Source organism: Chlorocebus sabaeus, chromosome 26 (genome assembly GCF_047675955.1).
Source record: "Chlorocebus sabaeus isolate Y175 chromosome 26, mChlSab1.0.hap1, whole genome shotgun sequence".
Classification (NCBI taxonomy): Eukaryota; Metazoa; Chordata; class Mammalia; order Primates; family Cercopithecidae; genus Chlorocebus; species Chlorocebus sabaeus.
Genome location: NC_132929.1, coordinates 10959612 through 10980051, shown reverse-complemented (window position 1 = coordinate 10980051; position 20440 = coordinate 10959612). Strand labels below are relative to the sequence as shown.

The following is a 20440-nucleotide window of genomic DNA, read 5'->3' as shown; positions in this document are numbered from 1 at the left end:
TCTCATTAATAGCAAAACTGTGGTTTGCTTTATAATAATGTCAGTGGGATTTATAATAATGTCACAGAGATGGGGTGACAAAGGATTAAAATAAAATTCAGTGAAACTTTTTCCCTAACATTTTATTTATGCATAAAACTGGAACCCAGTAATGACCCACATTTCTGTATTTACCTAATTCTGAAAATATAGCATTGCATGTTGTGAAAGTATAATCAAATTCGGAATAATATTCTTATTCTGGGGCCATGACGGTATATTGCTCCAAATTTGAAATCTGTTTAAGTTTCTCAGCTGCATAGCCTTAAATCAACTCAGATCTTTAATTGTGTAAGTTCATTTATTCTGAACCAAATGTAATTTCCCTTTTAGGGAGGGATTGCCTTTAAAAGCCTCATTAATAAAATCCTAATGAGGTATCTTGGACATTGTAGAATACTGGTGTCATTTTTATGAGTTTAGAACAAAAGGATACAAAATATACAGATAAGATTACCTATCAAATACATGAAGGCTAAATGTTCCTGACAAAGTCAGAACATTCTAAAATAGTTTAAAACGTTTCCAGTGCCTTCAAAAAACACCAAAGCAATTATTGCTGATACCTTATGAATCAAAGGTCTTGTTTTTTCATCATGACCTGAGTTCAGCCGGCACACTTTTGGAAAAAGAAATTGGCACTCCTTGTTGGATTGAGAACCTAGATGACCTTATGCCTCTAACGTAGAGGATATAAATGGTCTATTTGTGCAACTATGCAAATATGCAAATACAATGAATGCCAATTTATAAAATGAAAGGGCTAGTTGAAGAAATGTAAATATAAAAACAGTAACAGGGACTCAAGGTCTGTAATAAATTAAGGCTGTGACTAAAATAGAAATCAGACTGTGGATAAATAATCATTGTAATAATGGCAGAACTTGAGCCCAACAACAAAATTTTACATAAGGTTATCAGTTGGCATCAAATGGAGGATCAGTGATAATGGGGAGCATAAGAAGAGTATACAGATTTTAGAGGCTGTTAAAATTGTCAAAGGTCAAAATAGTTTTTTAAATGTAGTGACACATCCATTCTCTAGCTAGGCTCACACATCGTCTTGTGCCCATTGCACAATTTCAAATTAGCATTTTACTATGCGCTGACATCTGAAATACTAATAGACAAAAATCAGAATAATTGATCTGCAAAGAATCTCAAGAAATTATACCTGGTCTGCCCCCCAAACAAGAGAACACCTAAGCCATTTAAGATAAAATATGAATTCTCTAATTTATAAATTTTCAGGAAAATTGCTGCTGCTTTTCTTTCTGCTGGTACATTTATCTGTCTGGCTTTGTAACCTCCGAGTTCAGAGCATAAAGTACAACCTTGTTTAAATTAAACCTTTCTCTTTTCTTTATTTGGTCCTCAAAACTGCTGAGTTGATTTTAATATTAAAACAAACAAACAAAAATCTTACACCTAGCTTGTAACCCTGCATGACAAATTCCAGCGCAGGTGTTTTCTGATCCAGTGAGAAGTTCTTGAAAAATAAGAAGAGAGGTTTAATTGTAACATGGATACATTTTGGACTCGATGCCAGCCACTTGAATAAGGTATGTGTGTTTAAGCATAAAAACTGACTGTATTTTCCTTTTCTTATTTGAACATGCAAAACCTTTTATTTTCATAATCAAGGCCAAATGTATTTCATACTTTGGACTTAAACCAAAATTCAGAAGGAGGATGAAAGAGCATTACCCATGCAAGCAATAGATTTGAGGCAAGTTTTAATTGAAAAGAAAAATCCCACCATCTAGTCAATTTTAGAGCATGAGTTGCATTCACCACACAAATCCTTCATTATTCATACATGGCAGTATGTATTTAATGATTAAGTCTCTAAGGATTTATTTGATAGAATAATCTAAATTTCTTTTTTTAAAGGGCAAATGAAATGTGGTTTTTAATTCTTTAAAGAACAAGTTACAAAGAATGTAAAAATAAAACACAGGCTCTTAGTTTTTAAAACTATATCTACAATTTGCCTATCCATTGGTTTGCTCATCTGGATATCAGTAACATACAGACTTGATCTACTAATGGCTAATTATGCAGTTGTTTATCAGCTCATTTGAAACATTTTGAGATTCAGTCTAGCTCAGCAAATTACTGTGCTTAAGGCAGTTCTACATTCTAGAAAATTATAATATCCCCAGAAGGCAAAGAATTAATAATAAAAATCCTCTTTTGTAAAAGATTATCATTGCAGAGCAAATGGAGCAGATCTTCCCTATCCTACTGCATTTAATATTCTCATTTTTCCCCTGAAACTTGGATGGAGAGGCAATGAGAATATCGCTGTTTTATTAACTTATTAAGAGGCACATTTATAGAACTCGTGCACTGTATTGATTCCTAAAGCTGCACTGCTGCTAAGAGCCAATAATCACAGAAAAGTCAGATGATTCCATTTCTTATCCCAGAATGTTTCTGATACTCAGTAGAGCCCAAATTTTCACCCAATTCAGAAAGCCTGGTTTTTTTACTTCTCTCTGTCTCAATTTATTCATCTGTAAAATAGGTGTAATAACAAAAGGCAGCCTCTGGATGTTGTGAGAATGAGATAATGCAGTCAATAGACCTAATACAATGCCTGTAGATATTAAATATCGTTAGTTTTTGTCATTATTATGGTTATCATCATCATTACCTCCTGTGGTTCAGGAATCAAATAAAGATACATGCACTTAAGTAGCCATTTGCCTATGTAGCTATGTAACTTCTTCTGTAAATATTTTCATGTCACCTGAAAGTTTAAAATGAACTTACTGTAAGCCCCAGCACTATTTAGCCCAAAACTGTCTTTCCAAGCTAATATCAAATCAGCCAGAATAGGCGGGCTACTAGTGTGCAACTGGGATCAATTGCATAGACCCTAGTTTGGAATTATCCAACCTCATAGCAGCTGGGCTTGATAACATGGTATTTTATATTGGTGCCTCTTCTATTGAACTGTGTCAAAGAGTTTTGAACAACTTCTTCATGACTCAGATTTTGTAGTAGATTTTACCAACTTCATTAGCATTACATTGGATCATTGCATCATATTTTAAGAAGAAAAGTCTTTAAAAACTATCCCGATGCCTTAGCTAGAACATATGAGACTATTTGCTTTATGGCATTATTTGCATAGAGTATATGTATCATTTCATTTACTACTTTTTCACTTCCTAGTAAGATTTGATGTGCTACCATTAGCTTATAAATATGACAGGGTGTGGTGGCTCATGCCTGTAATCCCAGCACTTTGGGAGGCCGAGGCAGGTGGATCATTTGAGGTCAGGAGTTCGAGACCTGCCTGGCCAAAATGGTGAAACCCCATCTCTACTAAAAATACAAAAATTAGCTGGAGATGGTTGCTTGAACCCAGGAGGCACAGGTTGCAATGAGCCGAGATCCCGCCACCTGGGCAGCAGAGCGAGACTCTGTCTCAAATAAATAAATATACAAATATGGCTGAAGCCCTGTGTTTTTATTTTAAACATGCTGCATCTTCTGTATATTCAAGGCATGCGATTAGTGCTACTTGGAAGCCAGTCCTAACGCTAAACTGTGGGGCTAATGGTGGCTCAACTTCCCCTTGCAGTTCGTGGCTTCGAAACATCTCTGCCTCTCTTGATTCAGTAAAACAACCAATGTTGCAAGGCATTTCAACTTGGTGAACAACAGAAAGGCTGTGACGCTTTCTTTGCCCCCAAAATGTGAAAAGCAAACTATGTAATCACTAGGGACTAACTATATCAGTTAGTTTTTCTTTATTGCACTTCATATCCACTGCCTGACTTTTTCCTGTTTCAAAATGTGCAATCAATTTTTCCTGAATTTGAAAACTCCTAAGAATAGGCTCTTCTTTACTGTTCTCCAAATTTTCCTAGGGCAAATGAAGTCCATTACAGGGGGTTACATATGTAGAAGAGTAAAATGGGATCAGACAAATTAAAATTTCATGTAAGGCTCAGAAGCTAACAGCTGTACAAGTTGAGACCTGCTGGAAAGCAGTGACTCTGAAATAAATTCTTACTCTGTAGACGAATAGGACTTCAGCATGCTAGAGGAGAATGTTTTGAGCTCCAACACTAGAAACTGTTCAAATGGGTTATTTTTACTCTACTTATTATAGAGGTGGTTTAGAAAAAGCTAACCTGCAAGGGGCAAAGTGTCTTTTACCAAAGGTTTCCAGAATCTCAATCAAACCCATTACCATGGGCCGTGAAAGCACCACCTTTTCATCACTACCATCACAGCTGTAGTCGTGCTGTTGTTATTGTTGAATCTCTCTGTTCAGCTTTTTATAATTATCATAATTCACCCTAATGTTATGTGATTAGCAGCCTCTGTTGTGGTGAGAATTAAACACCACTCACATAGCGTCTGTGACCTTTCACCCCTTGTGGAGTCGGCCAGGGCTGCATTGGCTGGGAGACAAAGTGCAGAAACCCACAGAGTGCCACCTGCACTCTCTCAGGCTGGGGGATAAATGGAAAATTTTACCTTCCAACTGTATGTGTTGCTCTCCAGGCAGCCATATTATGAAAGTTCAATTCCTCCACCTCCCTGTAAAAACTAATTTATTCTCATCCTAGGAAGATTTTTAAAGGATTTTGTAAAGTATTGCTTTAGTGCATTGATACAGAAGGCAAAGTGACTCTGTTAATAGAAAGATAACAGTTCTTTAATTTTATTTGCAACATCATTAGATTAATTGTATGTTGGACATTCAAAGAAGAGATTTGGGGAATTTGATGCCTCTTTGTTTTAGACTGAAGTCAGTACACATGTGACAAGACCACTGAATGAGAACTTTGGCAAGAATGTACAAATAACTAACCATCCTCTTTATCTAATGAAATATGTTTTCTTCCATGCTAGTGTCCTAAGTTTTGTGGAACATCGTTAATCATAAACACTACAGGAATCTGTTATTTAATTTCACAGACCTTTCAGATCATAGCAGCAATTAGCCAAAATTAGAAAAGAATTTTCTTGCAACTAATATAAGATGAAAAGTAGTAAAAAGCGGATTTAAAAATATACAAAAAAAATAGGCATTTATAGAATGTTGCTATGTACCACTTCTATACTTTCGACAAGATTGACAATTTGTAGCATGATGAGTTAAATTTTCTTTAGCCAAGTACAAAAATCTCTGCATTTTTTCTAATTACCACTTCCTACAAGTCAGCGCAAAGAGGAATAGACTCACTTGGTTCAGCTCAATTTCCACAGCTTGACAGGCATTGATATCAAAATTAATTCTAAGATGAAACTTCATAAAAGAAAGTCCTATTTGACAAAAAGAACTATTGGGCTTGAATCAGAGTTGCATTTGCATTGTGAAGTCCCTTTTTTATTGTATATGAAATAATGCCTAAGGAGAGATTGAATATCCAGAGAGAGTTCATTTGAGGCATCCTGATAGTATCTGCCATATGCAAGTAAAGCAGAAGATGTTTTTATGACATCTTCAGAACTGGAAGATTGAATTACAGTTTTAGTAATCATCAGTTCCCCTTCTCCACTGTCACTTTTTGCTAATATATTGCATAGAAAAGACTTATGGTACCGGTTTTATAAGCTTGCAATAAAAATATAACAACTGTTGTATTAAATTATTTAAGTTGTAAACCATTGTGAAAAAGGAGAAAAAGTTTTATCGACGTGGAGGCTGAAAAACTGATTATGATGGAGAGCAAAATGTATTGTACTGATTACTCCCAAGTTTTTCCCTGGTTTAGCATATTGTAAATCTTCAGGGTATCTTTCAAATCAAGGTCTGGGTATGAGAAGTCCTTTTATTTATTGATTATTCAGAACGGGCCAGTGGCAAGAAAAAAATAGTACCTGTGTATTTCCAGGTTACCAATTTATTTTGGCAGAGTTATAAATGCAAATAAACTAAGAAAAAAAGAGGTAATACAGACTTAAGTAAATGTTTCTTTTTGATGAAAAGAAACCTAGTAAATATGAAATAACTACATCTCCCCAGGGAAATTTAGACTCTAGAGATTGTCTAATGTTTCTAGAAATATTTTTTTCTTACCTTATATTGGCTTTATGGGCACTTATTACCTCTACTATTTAGCAGACTACCATTCTGCTACTGTGTGCAAAGATTCTAGGCTAAGATGTTTTCTCTTCTCCAGGCATCCTCCATATTCACTCCTTTGGAGAGTCTACCCTTCCATGTCAGACTTCTTCCAAAACTTTCTGTTAATCCGTGCCTCCTTTCTCTTGCATTTCTAGTCCACACTGGGAATCTTGGTGCATTCTCTGCCTTGCTCAGAATGTCAGCATTCCATATTTATGCACTGACACTCTTCCTCAGTGCCCCCAGGATTGCTGGACACTGAAACATGGTTCATATCAGGCTCTACCCACCTCCCCCTACACAAACACACCTTGGCCACCCAGAAGAAAAAAGGAATTTCCTTGACTAAATAATCAGATTTTATGTATCTAAAGGAAATTAGAATAGGGAGACATGTATTTTTACCTGGTAAATCGAATCACCCAAGGGATGCACAATAACTGGGGATTAGTCCATTCTTTAGTGTTATCCAAGACAATAAATCAGGCACTCTTACTTGATGCTGTAAATGATTTCTCCCTCTCACCGAGACTCAACAGCAGCAAGCTGGACATATTCCCACTTTGATGGCAGTAATATTACTAATAATGTAACTTATAGGTGTCAAGAACTGTATGTTATTTAATCCTCACAACATCCAAAAAAAAATAGCATTCTTCTGATTTTACAGATGAAGCTATTTAATTCTTGTCCTAAATCACATAACTAAAAAGTATTCTAAATCACATAACTAAAAAGTATTCTAAATCACATAACTAAAATATTAAAAATCAGAATTCAAATTAAGCACACGGTACTTGAGGGCTTACCAACTCTACTGCACTGATACATAATGATTCCATCTCTAAGTCACCATCACTGAAACGAAAGAATAGGGTAAGAAAGAAGTATGGAACACCTCATGTTCCTCTCTGGATTCTCCCATGCATTCATTTGTCACACATTTCTTGAGTGCAGGTAATATATCAGATTCTATCCTTGTTCTGTAAAGATAAATAATCTATAGTCACTGCCTTTATTATTCATTGGGAAGGAAAATCGGTGAATGATTGAAGTTCACTGTGATGATGTAATTGAAATGTATACAATGTGCTATGAGGATACTGGAAAAATTTAAATTCCAAAGAATTCAGTGTTTTTACTTAGTGATGGCCTTCTCTAGGACAACAGTAAGTCCCCTAAGGGTGAATCCAGCAGCTCTTTGTCCTCAACTAAGACATTCTATGAACGTAACTGTCTGCCTCCCCTTCCCTGGACTGAGAAGGAAGCCACTTAGCTAGGTCAACTCCACTCATTTACCTGAAACCAAAGGAGCTTCCTCCTTCCTCCCACACCTCTAGCTTTATGGCCAGGAGCACTCAAGTCAGTTTGGAGCAATTTGGGTCAACAATTTGGAATTGGAAGATAATTATCTTGGGCTACTTCCCTGACATCTGGAATCCAGGAAGGCAGATTTCTTGGTTGAATTAGATCCCCCAAACCTTCTTTCTGATCCCACAGCAAAGGGACTTGAAATTAAGTAGCCACAGACATATGGATAACTAGTAGCAAAGCCAGCAATTCCTGTGGGCATGACCTCTATCACTAAGACATTCTACCAAGCTGGCTTCACTGTATGGACATGGCCCAGTAGTAGAGAACTATACTGTCTTATACACAGCGTCCAAAGATCACCATGACCCCCCTCTGAGAGTAAACCAGAAAGCACTAGATGCTTCCCATTCTCTCTTTTTTTTTTTTTTTTTTTTTTGAGATAGGGTCTCACTCTGTCACCCAGACTGGAGTGTAGTGGCGTGCGTGATCTCAGCTCACTGCAGCCTCCGCATCCTGGGTTCAAGTGATCATCCTGCCCCAGCCTCCAGGGTAGCCGGGATGACAGGTGCCCGCCACCACGCCTGGCTAATTTTTGTAGATTTTTAGTAGAGACAGGGTTTCTCCATGTTGGCCAGACTGATCTCAAACTTCTGACCTCAACTGATCTGCCCACCTTGGCCTCCCAAAGTTCTGGGATTGCAGGCATAAGCCACTGTACCCTGCCCCCATTCTCTCTTTTTTTTTTTTTTTTTTTTTGGAGACAGAGTCACTCTGTCACCCAGGCTGGAGTGCAATGGCACGATCTCGGCTCACTGCAACCTCCACCTCCTGGGTTCAAGCGATTCTTCTACCTCAGCCTCCCAAGTAGCTGGGACTACAAGTGCACACCACCACGCCAAGCTAATTTTTGAATTTTTAGTAGAGATGGGGTTTCACCATGTTAGCCAGGATGGTCTCAATCTCCTGACCTCATAATCTGCCCACCTTGGCCTTTCATGCTTTATACGAATAAGAATCATGAACTTGCATTCACAGCATAACAGTCACTATAGGCACCACTCATTATGTTGAGCTTCCTAGATTTGTAGTTTCATAGAAGAACCATACGTTAAAAATACCTTAGTAAAGAAAAGGTAGCAAAACTTTTTTTTTTTTTTTTTGAGTCGGAGTTTGGCTCTTGTTGTCCAGGCTGGAGTGCAATGGCATGATCTCGGCTCACTGCTACCTCCGCCTCCCAGGTTCAAGCGAATCTCCTGCCTCAGCCTCCTGAGTAGCTGGGATTACAGGCATGCGCCACCACACCCAGCAAATTTTGTATTTTTAGTAAAGACGGGATTTCTCCATGTTGGTCAGACTGGTCGTGAACTCCCGACTACAGGTGATCCGCCCACCTCGGCATCCCAAAGTGCTGGGATTACAGGCATGAGCCACCGCACCCAGCCAAGGTAGCAAAACTTAATACATGATCCAACATGGCTAGAACCTCTTTTCTTTTAATTCAGGGTAACCAGGTTTTTTCTTCTTTCCTAACTAGGAGAATGGCTACTATCTTTATAGTAAAAGCCTATTCATTTTTCTACAAAGACAGGAAAGAAACAAGTTGTTTGGTCCCTGACAACAAAATCCATGGGACTAGAACTAGAAAACTCTTGAAAATCAGGTTGCCTGACTCACCTTGAATAAACAAGGCTATTAAGGGCTTTTAAAGGTTGAGGGCTGAAGGGAAGGGAATCTTCAGAGGGTTTCTTTGACTTAGAGTGATGAAATATGTGGCCACAGAGCAAGGCATATGTACTATCCTGATCTACCCCATAGATCTACCCAATGGATCATTATGGATGCCCAGGTGGGGTTAAAAGCCTCCTAAAGACTGTGAGCAAGTGAAGGACAATCATCTAACCCAGAACTGCCAGGAACAGTATTTTCCTTAGGGAAGCCGTATAACTGGCGAAGACCTGGACCTGAAGTTTTTATGTAGTGATAAAAGATTAGAACCTTATAACCTACACTTTAGGGAAGACCTGAAAGGCAAACAAAGAAAGGAGTTGCACACACATACATTGTCTAGAAAAGAAACATTTCTACAGTTTATTCCAGAAAAGAAAGAATATACAATAGCTTGGTCTATCAGAAATCAGCTGGTTTCAACTGCAGGAAAATGTCATACAGAGATAAATATTTTATAACTAGATATGGCAGGCCTTGAAGATAGCAATTGCTATTGCTTACCATAGGAGATTATAAATATTGACGTATCTATGAATAATAACTAAGATTGCTGACAATGCAATAACTGTTCACCTCACATATACCCTTAGACGGTAGGTGCTAATGTCTTTTCATATAAGGGACAATGAATCTATGCAGGAGACTTAGTTGAAAGTGCTGGTTGATTTCACACCAGCTGTCAAATAGGCCTTTCAAAACTCCTTTATGCATTGGAAACAGTGACCTGGGGGTGAGAGGCTCCTAGCCCGGAAACTGATCCCTTGAGCCATACAGATCTCAATCCCTGACGATTTTGATTAATCCATGCTGACAAACCAGATTTGAATCAATAGAAATTATCTGTAACAAGAAACTAATTGTGTATTTAGTAAACTCAGTGAAATTTTTGATGGCTTTAAATTTATATGGAAAAGACCCTATTGACTTTTGAAATCAAAATTCATACCACTTTAGGGTAATATTGCCTTGGGTTATAATAAATTATGGTCGTCCGCCTTCTCTGGTGGGTAATATACGGTCTGAAGGCATCTAATCTGTTTACTCTTAAACTATGAATATTCTTTAATTATTATTTAGAGAGACTTTAAATCTCTATTTACATAATGTAGAATCTATTTACATAATGTAGAAAAGCACAGAAAAGTACCTCTTACACTATTTTCATACACCATTCCTGTTTAAATGAAGCAGCAAATACAGCCAATTTCAAACCATGTTACAATCTCAGCTCAAATTATGCAGTGGCTTAGAACAGTAAAAAGGTGTCCCTAAAGTTGCATCCTCTTCAGGGTATCAGAGACCTCAGGTGTTAGAGAGCTGCTGAGAGGAGAAGTGGATGAACCAATGAACCAGTGTTGAATTTATATTGTACTTTTCACACAGGAAGATTCTGTAGGCCTTCAGTACACCTACACGTGAATCCGTGTGTGACGTCTAACTCTTTTCACTTAATTTCCTTATGGACCATTTTTCTGGAAAGGAAGATGGAAAATTTCAGCTAGCCACAAATGGACTGAGACTCGCCAATCTCATTTCACATTGAGCAGGTGTCCCAGACAGGGTTTGAAACCAAGCTGCAAAGATTAAAAAAAAAGAAAAAAGAAAAAGAAAGAAAGAAAATACTATTAGAACTAAACAGATGGCCCTGCATAGGAGCTTATGTAGTCAGCTTCAACTGGGTTTGTCTTAGTATCTAGAAGTAAGCCCTGCCTCATAATTCTTTGCAATTTAGTATTATTAAAATCCTCTTTTTTGCAGAAACTGCTAACATATCTAATAGAAGGACCTCACTAATCATTTCACTCTCAAGGAGGGAAAAAGTCTAAAGGCCAGGGCCTGAGGTCACAGGTCTATGAGGGAATGCTACAAGGTCTGTATTTTATCAAATGCAGGAACTATAAGAAGCTTTCACCTCTGAACCAGGTTGCTCCTTTTCTGGCTCCAAACAGCACTGTTCAAGCCATTCTCTGCCTTAAATGGGTAAAAACCCCTTTCAATATTCACTAGAATCCTCTAGCATGCTGGCATTACTTATATTAAAGATTTTAAGCAGACTATTAGTGTTTGTTCTGAATAACTAGTTGTACCACTGTGCCAAGCATATGTAGGGCAATAGGTGAAAGGGTAAAGAGCCATTGTTTGATAGAATTTACATGCTGTGTGAGTCTAAATTGTTTAGCTGCCTGATATAAGTTTTATAAAGCCTAAATATCCATAAACTTAACAGATATGCAGGAGAACTAAAAAACTGCTTGTTTTATTTCTTCAAAGGTCACACTTTTTTTCCCATGACATAACAGTAAATAGCATGACAAAATGCCTTCAATATATCATAAATTATAGAAAATAACCATTGACTTTTCAGGATAGTTTAGGATATAAATACTTTGAGATTAATGTTGTAGATGCTCTTCAAATATGAGCAAGAAATATTGCCGAACTCATAATTGTTCAAATAAATCATGAATGTGATATAAATTAAAAATTAGAATGGTATTAGCCACACACAGAAAATAAATGGTACTAGAATAGTCCAATTTACTCATAAAATATATTGGGTTGAAATTGTACAAATCTGAAAACCATTGAGAGCAGACCTAGATGTAACTGAAAGTCTATTTAATGTTGTTCTCTGATTGTCTGCATATTATAAGTTCCCTGGCTCAGTGGAACCATCTTATAGATTAAAGTAATTCCTGAGCCCACTAGTGTGTTTACTAACTATCCAAATGTCTCTTAAAAGAAACAACAAAGCAGAAGCAACCTTAAAAACATATAACACCAATGTTGTAGTCCCTCTTCCAGAATATTTAGCTATTCTTCAATCTATACTCCCGTCCTGAAACGTCACAAAGCTCCATTCCTGTGTGTTATCTAGATGTAACATATCTCCAGTTGAATTTTCCTTCCTACTTCAAACCTTATAAACCAGAGGGTCAGGCTGGGCGCGGTGGCTCAAGCCTGTAATCCCAGCACTTTGGGAGGCCAAGACGGGCAGATCACGGGGTCAGGAGATCGAGACTATCCTGGCTAACACAGTGAAACCCCATCTCTACTAAAAAATAAAAAAAAAAAAAAAAAACTAGCCGGGCGTGGTGGCGGGCGCCTGTAGTCCCAGCTACTCGTGAGGCTGAGGCAGGAGAATGGTGTAAATCCGGGAGGCGGAGCTTGCAGTGTGCTGAGATCCGGCCACTGCACTCCAGCCTGGGCGACAGAGCGAGACTCCATCTCAAATAAATAAATTAAATAAATAAATAAATAAATAAATAAATAAACAAACAAACCAGAGGTCAGCAATGTATGTCCCACAGCCAATGCTAGTCAGCCACCTGTTTTTATAATAAAGTTTTATTGAAACTCAGCTACACATATTCATTTACATATCGTCTGTGGCTTCTTTTGCCTTGTGACAGAGTTGGGTAGTAGCAACAAAGATATGTTGGCTCACAAAGTCAAAAATATTTGCTATGTGACCATCTTCAGAAAAAAAAAAAAATTGTCAACCCATTATAAACACAAAAAAACTCAGGATCTCTTCCAAAAATTGTGCCTCTTCTCCATTCCTACTACAACTTTAATTTGGGGGATTTATCTTGATATATTCATATTACTGCATAGCCTCCACTCTAGTTATATGCTGCTGCATAATAGAATATTCCAAAACTTAGTGAGCTTAAACAAAGACCATTGTATGATAACTCATCATTTTGTGGATCAGAAATTTAGGCAAGGCTCAGCTGAATGATTCATTAACAACAGTCAGTCATCGGAATTCATCTGGTAGCTGGGCCTGTCTTGAGGGTTTAAGGCAGCTTTACTCACATGTCTGGTGCCTTGGTGAGCAACAGCTGGAAACTGGATTCAGCTGAGCCCTTTTGCCTGCCCCATATTCTCTGGGCTTCTCCAGATGACCTTTTTCTGCAGGATAGTTAGACTTCTTATATGGCAATTCAGGACTCCAAGATACCAAAATGTAATCTCCCAGTCCTCTTAAAGACTACTGGTACAGTGTCACTTCTTCCATAGATCATCTGAGATTCATGGGGAAAGGAAATACACCCTACCTTTCAAGGGGAGGAATGTCAAGGAGCTTGTGGCCATCTTTAATCTGTTAATCCCTCCTAACTGGTCACCCTGCCTCAAATCTTTTTTCATACTCTGGCCATATATTTCTGAAATCTCAGTTTCATTCTATCTTCCCCCTTCTCAAAAACCTAAAATGGCTTCCTCTAGCCTATTTGGTTTAAATTCCTGTCCCTGACATTCATAACCCATTATATAAAAGGGTCCTTCTATAATAATCTTACAATTTTGCATTAGTCTCTGTTTGTTAATCATTAGCCTGTTTGTCATACATAGTCCTCGCCTTCCCCTTCCTGTTCTGTATCACAGGGAAGCTGACCCCTGCAGGATGATTTTCCTAGGCTCCTTGTCAACTTCAGACTGGGCCTGGCAAATAAGAGACATTGCTGGGAGATTGGGGGGTGGCAGAAGTCAAGTTATTTCTCCTTCTCTCTGCTTCATACAGATCTCTGGAAATGATTGCATCTTCATTCCTCCTTTGCTCCAGATCCAACTGGTTAAGCCTTCTCTAGTTCCATCATCCTCTGAGTGACCCTGGTTTCTGAGCTCCAGAAACTCTATATTCTCCCTTGTCATTCCAACCAAAGTATTGCTGGCAGCTTCCTGAAGTTGCTCATCTCTAAATTGCTATCCTGTCTCCTGTTCATCATCCCAGCCTTTGGTCACCTTTAAAATCAAGTCCCTGTATTAAATTCCTTCTGTTTAAAATAAACTCAAGTAGTTTCTGTTCTGATTAGACCCCAGCTGTTCTCAACACAAAGCATCCACTCCAGGCCGGGCAATTTTGTACCTGGCCCTTCAGCCCCTGTGTGCCTGTTATGATATTTCTGGCCTGGACCTCTGGCCTCATTCTTCAAAGCCCACCCCAAGCTTCATCTTCTTCAAAATGCCTTTAACATCACTCCAGTTTTTACTCATCTGACTCCATCATTCCTTGATGACTTTCAATGTGTCTGTCTTCCCAGTTTGTAAGTTCATTGAGGAAGCTTGTACTGGAATCCCGTTTCCCAAAGTTCCCACCACAGTGCCAATGCACACAAAGCACTCGATAAATATTGCTTATTTGCTTCAATATAATATCTTCTAGGTCTGACTAGGGCTAAAATCATCTGTACTCCTGAATGGAGTGAATTGAGGGATGCTTTTTTGGGTTACTGCTACTCTTAAGTTTTCCCCATCCTGGATAAACATGTTATACTAGACAGGGAGAGACTATTTTTGTTTTGTGGTGGCAGATAGTGGGTGTTAGGCACAGAGTGTAATTCAATGTCCTATATGAAGTAGATATCAAATAAATATTAAATGAAAAGAAAAAGCCTACACCATAACTGATGGATTTGTGTGGAAAAGCCAATGAAAACAATATTAAAAATGACACTTTAAAAATTGAAGTCTTTTTGATACTTTTATAAAGTACCATTAATTCTGGAATTAAAGAACAAATATAATTTAATCTATATATATTTAAATAAAATCATAATAAAGGAAAATGCCAGAGAAAATAAATACAAATTAATAAATTTAAAATCCAGTCTTTTATGTCTCACATTTCTTATATGCTAGATCCACATTTTATTCTTTTTCCCCTGGTACTTTAACAAGTGCTGGAAACATCAGAGAATTCAATAAACATTTTAGTTGTTTGAAAATATCTAACAGATGATGTTCCTGCCATCTAGTTGCAAAATTGTCTTAAGGGATTATTTAGGCAAAATAGTTCAATTTGGGGATTTTGTTTTGCAAAATAAAATACTAAGAAAGTTTGCTACAGTATTTACTGTTTTCAAGTCAAAAAAACATGTTTATTTGGGACTAGAACATGGTCCAGTTTGAGTTCTTAAGATCTGCTATATGACTAACTAACTCAGCTTCTGGTATTTCAAGATGACATCAGAAGAAGCTTTGCCTTTTTTTGAAAAAAAAAAAAAAAAAAGGTATAATGGCCGGCTAATTTTGAAAATGAGTTTCTTCTCTGCTGCTCTTCTCAACCACAGAGACAGTCATTTGAATGCTTTACAGAAAAGGCCTCAAGCCTCCTCAAATTTCACCTTTTCATTGCACTGCTGATCATTTAGAGGGCAGACTTGCTCCAGACAGCTTTAATTAAACTGTACTGAGGATGCAGATAGATGTCAATGGAAATGATCCATAACATGAGACTAAGCATGTATTTAACAGTGTTCCATCCAGTTCAATCACCTTCTAGCATTTCCGTGGATTTACATTCATGTAGCAAAGACTGAATGTGTATATGTATTTTTTAAAAATCTATCTCATTAGTGGCCATATGCTTCAGCTTCAATGGATACAAGAACTGTCTGCAATCTGCCAAGGATTTAGCAGCATCAATAATTTGTGAATAGTCATGTTGGTACTGGTCGAAGGGTTAAGTGCTCTGCACTCCAGGGGCATCTCTTTTGGGATTTGAACCCTTAGTTGACTGTTAGGAACCTTATCCCCTGTGAGGTTTCCTACTACATGCTGCTTGTCAGATGCATCCAGCTGTAGCTGGGAAGCATTATTAGCTCTGGGATTTAAAGATCCATGTTAAGTACTGATAGAATGGTGTCTTTGACTTAAAAAGCAGGGAGAATATACTGTGGCAAACTCAAGGAGGTTTTCATGTTCCATGTTAAGTATACGTTCTTTCCTTTTGCCTATTCTTTCATACACTTCTTGTGAAAAGATTACACAGCATCCTTTTGAGAAAGAGTTTATATTTAACATTTGTTCCTAGAACTTCCTGGTAAATTAGATTGCATCAGCCAAAGTTCAAAGATAAATGTCACTTTAAAATAAGAGAAGGTGCCAGGTGCGGTGGCTCATGCCTGTAATCCTAGTACTTTGGGAGGCCAGGGCAGGCAGATCACTCGAGGTCAGGAGTTTGAGACCAGCCTGGCCAACGTGGTGAAACCCTGTCTCTACTGAAAATACAAAAAAATTAGCCAGGCATGGTGGCGGACACCTGTAATCCCAGCTCCTCAGGAGGCTGAGGCAGGAGAACTGTTTGAACCCAGGAGGCAGAGGTTGTAGTGAGCCGAGATCGTGCCATTGCGCTCCAGCCTGGGTGACAGAGCAAGGCTCCATCTCAAAAAAATAAAAATAAAAAAATAGTAAGAGAAGTTTTGATACGAAAAGCATTGCTTCTCATTCCCCTACCCAGAGAGTGAAGAACAGGTAACATGAATGATATTTTGAAGTTTAACTTATGATACTAGTCTTAAGATTTCTCAAATGTAGTTGTTTTAATACCAACAGCAGCAAAGGTCATATAAAAGCTTTTGCAGCATGTGCTAGACTATAACTTCATGTACACATAACCCTTGTCTGTCTTGTTCACTCTTATAGGCTTGGCACTTGGCACAGTACCTGGCAGATAGTACTTAATGAATGTCGGATGGATGGCAAAAAGAGACAACAGGGGAAACAGAAAGAATGAAGGAAAGAAGGAAATAGTTGGAAAAACAGTTTAGTTGATCTGATCTGCATGCAAGTATTTGCTCTCAGTAATATTTTCTAGAAGCTGTTCTAAGAGGATCTAGGGGTGGATGTTTAGCATAAAACATGTTTCAACAGTTTTAATGGATATGGATTTCTGAGCTAACTTACATTATTATGACCTGTTAGTAGTAGCAGCACTTAGTTTCCTTGTTGAGTAAAGGATAGGAACAATTATGTTGTGATGACAGATTTCCATCAGGTTTTTTTTTTCTGCCACATATCTAGACGTGACTTAGTTTTAATGTACCTGAATACTCCCATAGTAAAGTGTATTGTGATTTCATCAAGGAGGGCAATAATTATTAAGCAGAGGAATCTTTAGTCTTTGTCTCTTTGAATATCTAACTGATCTTAAAAATAAAGTGGTTTGTCTATTTGCAGTTGATTTTCTACATGTGTTTGTTTCCAGTAATTCCAGCCTTCTTACCCTGGAATAGTTTAACCCATCTCTTAATTGTGCCTAGCTGACGTCTAGGTCTTTTTAAACTTCTTAACTGCACGGCAAGCCCTCAGTGGACACCTTGATTGTGTCTGTTTGGGAAAATGCCAAGCACTAATGAGTATTTTGTTTAATGTAATGGAAACTGAAAGTGCATGGCTTCTTCCCTGACTGATCAATGCCCACTTCTGTTGTTTGAAGATATCTGTACATTCTAAATTCAAAACGAAGGGTAACAAATGGGCAGAGCACTTAGTGTCTGCCCAAGGAAGGACTTCAAGATTCACAAGTTTTGTTTATTTGGGCCCGGTATAGACAGTACTGGAGTTAGTACTCTAGGCCTCCTCCTCTGTGCTCAGATATGCAATTTTTATTAAACCCAAAGTCCGTAATCTTAAACTTTTTTGTGTTAATTTAACAAAATAATAAGGGAATGAATTATTTGTTGAATTCTAAGCCAGGCAATATCTACTTCTAAGAAGTTACCCATTTTTTATTTCATCATTATTTTTTATAAAATATTTGGTATATATTATATTTACCTTATTGTTTGCTTTTTCTGAAGTTCAAATCACAATGTGTCCAACACAAAATTTTAAGTAAATAATTAAAGCATTATTTCTTAGTTAAATAAACAGTAATATTTGCTGAAAAATGAAATCTTAAGCAATTGAGTAGGCAAACATGATCAAGTATGTTCGAGTGAAGAGTAACGATTTCCATGTGGTGCTAACATTCTGCACAGAGACTAAGTGGAAAGTGTAGAAGATGTTTCATTGAACCGTATCTAGCTGAATTGATACAGAGCTCCTTTCAGTAGTATTTATAATTTATAGACTTCTTGTATGTGCTAGATAATTTTCACGAGAAAAGATTTCCAGCCATTTAAAATTTTAAATGAGATTTACCTTTCGTCCAAAGTGTCCTGGGTTTAGTGATTTCATTAAAGATCAATGGAGATGATAAGAAAAGTTTTGAATCTAAAAAATGGAAATAATTTCATTCCTCAAATTCAAATTTAATGACTCGCTTTCTCTTTATTTCCAAGCCACCATCTTGCTTGATCATACTATCACCTTCCTTTGGAGACTGGAAATATACAAGCCTCCCCAAATTACAGTTTATAATGGAAAGCTCCCCTGACCCTTAATAATTGTTACTTTACTGAAACACTGTAATATCTAAACTAAGTTGCTTATTACACCAAACATGAAGTCCTTTGACCCTTAGGGTTCAATATTGATCAGCCTCACTTTTGTCAATATCACCTCTAATGTCAACATTTCAGTGTGAAATAAAATTCAGTAAAGGATAGTCTTCTTAATCCACACACATTAAAGATGTTTAATTCCTATTCATTACAAATTTCACCCAGTTTAAGAATTGTTTTTTCCATATTCTCAGTTAATAATTGGAGACTGGGCAGCATTATAAGTATGTGGTTAAATGTCATTACAATAAGAAGTTAGCTGTAAGATAACCTATACCGAGGACCGGATTCATGGAAAATCATCTCTGATAAAATTACTCCAAAGGAAATTTGAAGCAAATGTATTACAAATTCATCAAACGTGACTGAGATATTTTTTAATCCTGAGATCATGGAGGGAAATGCTTTTAAAAAGAATATTCAGGTGCTTGCTTTGCCCTTGGATAATGCAATAGAAGCTTGTGGTATTTTTCAGATTGTCAAATATGTATCAAAGAGTTATTCTCTTGGCAAATTCCATGAATTTCAGTTCCATTTCTTGACAATTTAAAATTTGATTATCCAATTATAACTAAAGGTCATTAGTCTAATGTGGCAACTTCATGACAGTTTTAGTTACAAAAGAATTTCTCAGTTTAGAGAGGAAACTGCCATGTGAGAATTGTTTATTGAACTTTTAAGTTGGATGGTATTGTGAAAAGAATTTTGTTTTCTTCTTGTGCTTTTACTATTTATTAATAAAAATATATACTTTTTCCCCTGCCCCATGTTTATATCGCATGCCTCACCTCTCTGAATAACATCACCAAATTAACAGCAAGTGCTCTCTGATATTGCTGATTTTTATCATCATTAGATTTTGTCTTAAATGTTCATTTAGAGTTCCATTTCTCTGTTTTGTTTTTAATAACCATAACCTGAATATCATTTTCAGAACTAGAGAGAGTCATTTTCATTTCAATCATATTATAAGTAGAATTTCTGCTAAAATGAAAAACCAGAAAAATTGAGGACATGGCAAATATTTTAACATTAGCTTTATTTGATGTGATGATGGAAAATTCCTCAGGCAAAACATACCACAGGACCAGACAAAATGGGTGCTGAGTGTCAGAAAGATAGGAGAATCTTTATCCACATCTCACCCCCAAAGAAATCAACTTTGCAGTGGTAGATGAGTTTGTTGAACAGCTGTTGATTGTGTACCTGCTCTGTTCAAGATCAACAGTGAAAACTCATTGTTTTTCTGTTTTTGCATCTTAAGAGTTGCAGACATTGCTGGAAACCCAGATGGACAAGATGGTGCCTGCACTGCTTCTCGTAACTGTGACCCATTTACCCAGAGAAGAAATTATCCGTGCAGCATGCTGGTTAACACTTCGATCAACAAACAAGAACTCTACCACCCTGCTTGAGGAGTGAGATCTTCACTCTAACTGTTCTCAGCACAGTCTCCTGGTGCAAAGCTGGACTAAGTATTTTAATATTACACTTTGCGCCTCTTTTGTTCAACAGTAAGGCCCAAAATAAACCTTTCTGCCTAGGTATGAACATCTGTTTTGCTTCAAAGGTTCAAAAGTATTCTCTTCAACACAAACTCCCTGACCTCCATGCTTAGAGCCGCGTAAAAGTCAATTTCTTCTGAGCCACTTGTTGCAACTTGTAAATGAACTGATTTTTCTGCAATTGTGACTTATCAATTACATCAGCATTATCATTTCTTGCCCACTGGCAGAGGAGTTATAGTTGTAGATGGGAGTCATATCAGGCATTCTGTTATGACTTCCTTGTCAACTCACTTCATTCCATGTGGAAAGAGACAGGTGTACACTAGAGCTTTAAAAATCTATTTAGAGACGCAGCATCTAGCAGAAAATAATTCTTTTCTATGTAGCACATTGTTGTTTTTACCCACTACTGTGCTATGCATGCATTGTACTTCCATTACCTTACTTAATCTTCATGGTAATTCTCTAAGGTACAAGGAGATTAAAAATGACTTAGGCAAGGTCACTACAAACTGGAGAAC

General features: G+C 37.3%; 1 protein-coding gene across 7 annotated transcripts in view; it reads left to right on the top strand.

Annotated features, from left to right (window-relative positions):
* DPH6 (diphthamine biosynthesis 6) overlaps positions 1-19958 on the top strand; it is a 448616-nt gene extending 428658 nt beyond the window's left edge. For 3 of the 7 annotated variants that reach the window (XM_073012040.1, XM_073012039.1, XM_073012038.1), the window contains one exon: positions 19676-19958. The gene's annotated coding sequence lies outside the window, so the exon portion shown is untranslated. Of the gene's footprint in view, positions 1-16609 lie in introns of all 7 variants that reach the window. The other 4 variants (XM_073012037.1, XM_073012035.1, XM_073012034.1 and 1 more) reach the window with 2 other exon arrangements.
* The last annotated feature ends 482 nt before the right edge of the window (positions 19959-20440 follow it).